Here is a 3,790-nt window from a genome sequence, read left to right as displayed (position 1 = left end):
TCTAATTGGATCCTTATCAGATGAATCAAGGAATAGGGGAAGCTGAATGTGATCTTGATGGCTACCTCTAATCAACTCTGCCTCCTTACATAGATATTGATCTCTAACAAACATGTGGCACCTTAAAGCCTCTCTAGAAATCCTCACTTAGCAGGGATGGGTGCTTACCTAGTGGTTAAGATGCCACTTGGGAGACTTTCATTCCATATAGAGTGCCTGACTTCAAGTCCCCAGTACAACCTCATTCCTGACTTCTTCATAACATACACACTGGAAGTCACAAGTGAATGTCTCAATTAATTGACTCCCTGCTATCTACAGGAGAGACTTAAATCCAGTTCACAGCTCCTGGCTTTGGCCTGACTTCTAGCTAGCAGGTGCAAATATCTGGGGAGTTAATCAGTCAATGGAAGCTCTTCTTCTGCTCTCTCTCTCTCTCTGTGTGTGTCTGTGTGCATGCACACACATTTATGTGTGCCTCAATTAATCAATCAATCTGTAAAAATTTCAAGTTATAATAATTGGTACTGGGGGCAGACTGAGAAGGCAGATAATAAGATGGGGTTTTAGAGCTGGATGATATACCATCCAGCTACCAGTGAGGACCTATGACTTGTGATAGATGGAGCATACTGACAGAGCATGGCAATCCAGTTCTTAAGACATTCATCAGTGATGAATTGGAAAGCTATTCCTATGGAAAAGAGTTCACTAGCCCACATGATGAATTAAATATTTGAGGTCTCTTAAGGATTCATTGTATATAAAGATAAGGGGCTAGACAGCTTTTGCTTATTATCCTTGATGCTCTACTGAAAGGATATGGGTGTGTTTGATGTGTTAAAGCAGGGGCGAGAACGTGAGCAGCACCGTGAGCAACACTACCGTCGTCCCCAGCACTGCGGGCCCAGGCCCCAGCGGCGGGCCCGGTGGCGGAGGTGGTGGTGGCGGCGGCGGAGGCGGCGGCACCGAGGTAATCCAGGTGACTAATGTCTCCCCGAGCGCTAGCTCTGAGCAGATGCGGACTCTCTTCGGTTTCCTAGGCAAGATCGACGAACTGCGCCTCTTCCCGCCAGATGATTCACCTCTGCCAGTCTCATCTCGTGTGTGCTTTGTTAAATTCCATGATCCAGACTCAGCAGTTGTGGCACAGCATCTGACAAACACTGTATTCGTTGACAGAGCTTTGATAGTCGTACCATATGCAGAAGGAGTTATTCCTGATGAGACTAAGTCTTTGTCTCTGTTGGCACCAGCTAATGCAGTGGCAGGTCTTCTGCCTGGTGGTGGACTCCTACCTACCCCTAACCCTCTTACCCAGATTGGCGCTGTTCCTTTGGCTGCTTTGGGAGCTCCTACTCTTGATCCTGCCCTTGCTGCACTAGGGCTTCCTGGAGCAAACTTGAACTCTCAGTCTCTTGCCGCAGATCAGTTGCTGAAGCTCATGAGTACTGTTGATCCCAAGTTGAATCATGTAGCTGCTGGTCTTGTTTCACCAAGTCTGAAATCTGATACCTCTAGTAAAGAAACAGAGGAGGCTATGAAAAGAGTACGAGAAGCACAGTTCCTGATTTCTGCTGCTATAGAACCAGATAAGAAAGAAGAAAAAAGAAGGCATTCAAGATCAAGATCACGTTCCAGGAGTAGGAGGACTCCTTCATCTTCTAGGCACAGGCGATCAAGAAGCAGATCAAGGAGGCGATCACATTCTAAGTCAAGGAGTAGACGACGATCCAAAAGTCCAAGACGGAGAAGATCTCATTCCAGAGAGAGAGGTAGAAAGTCAAGGAGCACATCAAAAACCAGAGACAAAAAGAAAGAAGACAAAGAAAAAAAACGTTCCAAAACACCACCAAAAAGTTACAGTACAGCCAGACGTTCTAGAAATGCAAGCAGAGATAGACGACGACGACGAAGCAGGAGTGGAACAAGATCTCCTAAAAAACCCAGGTCTCCTAAACGAAAATTGTCTCGCTCACCATCCCCTAGGAGACATAAAAAGGAGAAGAAGAAAGATAAAGACAAAGAAAGAAGCAGAGACGAAAGGGAACGATCAACAAGCAAGAAAAAGAAAAGTAAAGATAAGGAAAAGGAACGGGAAAGGAAATCAGAGAGTGATAAAGATGTAAAACAGGTTACACGGGATTATGATGAAGAGGAACAGGGATATGACAGCGAGAAAGAGGAAAAAGAGGAGAAGAAACCAGTTGAAGCTGGTTCACCTAAAACTAAGGAATGTTCTGTGGAAAAGGGAGCTGGTGATTCGCTAAGAGAATCCAAAGTGAACGGGGATGACCATCATGAAGAAGACATGGATATGAGTGACTGAATGCTGCCTCTTTGGGACTCCAACTGTGTACATGCATCAGTGTCATTCCTTTGTGTGATTTCTTAATGCTGTATTTGTTCATCTCAAACCTAGATGTATACAGCTGAGTTATAAATGGTTATAAAGCTTCTGACATTGATATTAGTTATTTACATCAAAAAGCTTTTAGAAAAATGGTACATGGGTAAACAATTCTTGTCATGGTGAAATCTGACTGAGTAAGCAGTTTTACTATTCTAGTGCTGCTTCTTAAATACAAATGAAAAGCTGCATGCATCTACAGCAGGCATGGATTGTTTATGTTGTATGATCTCCTTTCTTAAGTAAGTTCTCTTAGAGTATTTCTAGAATTTGATTCATTGCCATAATAGAGCCATGTAGGGAATGCACTGATTGCATGTTACTGTGGCAAGAATATCCTAAATGTCATTAAAATCTTCCAACATGATGGATCTACTTATAGTCTTGTTTGTTGACATGACAAATTAACATTGTTAGATTACATCTGGAAATGAGCATTTGAGATAGATAATCCTTTGAGCCTTATGGCTAAATTTTTGTGGCTTTCGTTTAACTTTGAAAGGTTGTCTGTATATGCACTAACCTTTTTTGATGGCTAATTAGGCTTTAATTACAGAAATAAGATTTCAAATAAAACTGTCTTTGGCAGTGAGTAAATAGCTTATTTTGAAGTAGAGTTGTATACTTTTTCATAAGGTGTTTGGGGATTTTTTTTTTTCTGAAATAATTTATTCCACGTCTACATCAGTGAAAGCTCTCCAACTATTCGGAGTTCATCTGTAAAATAAAGTTCTCTCTTGTTCTGATTTTCAAAGTTTTAAACTCATTGATGAAAAAGAGGGTAGTGCATTTTAAATTGACCTTCATATGCTTTTAAAATAAGACAAATCTACTTGATAATGTACTTTTTATTTGATCTCAAGATGTATAAAACCAATAAATTTGTGTTAACTATTACTGCAGTAGTAATCATATGCACACAGTGATTCCATGTTATATGCAAAGTAGTTAGGCAACTGTTCCTAGTTACAGGAGTTTCAAGCTTCACTTTTGTGCAGCAAATACAAAAATAGGCTACAGTCTGTGCCATGTTGATGTACAGTTTCTGAAATTGTTTTACAAGACTTTGATAATAAAACCCTTAAACTTAAAAAAAAAAAAAAAAGAAAGGATATGAAGAACTGAACCCGAGTAACAGGCAACCAAAAGCCAGGTGAGACAGCCATAGGCTACATTGGTTGCATATTAATACATGAGATAATTTGGATAGAAAATTGTTTTTTGTTTTGTTTTGTTAGTTTCATTTTAATATCAGTAAACTGTCAAAAGAAAAGGTTTAACACCATGGTAAAGACTCCAGGAAAAGGTGTTAACTCATAACTAATGTAGCTCGTAGTTAAATGAGAAAACATGACACTACATTTCACTGAACAAATGGCA

The 3,790-nt window shown here is 40.3% G+C and overlaps 1 pseudogene; it reads left to right on the top strand.

The window, feature by feature from the left end:
* The first annotated feature begins 832 nt into the window (after positions 1–832).
* On the top strand, positions 833–3,519 carry LOC100341704 (serine/arginine-rich splicing factor 11 pseudogene; annotated as a pseudogene).
* The last annotated feature ends 271 nt before the right edge of the window (positions 3,520–3,790 follow it).

This window comes from Oryctolagus cuniculus, chromosome 4 (assembly GCF_964237555.1).
Source record: "Oryctolagus cuniculus chromosome 4, mOryCun1.1, whole genome shotgun sequence".
NCBI lineage: Eukaryota > Metazoa > Chordata > Mammalia > Lagomorpha > Leporidae > Oryctolagus > Oryctolagus cuniculus.
Note: the sequence above shows the minus strand (reverse complement) of the source record. Positions and strands in the feature narration are given on the sequence as shown.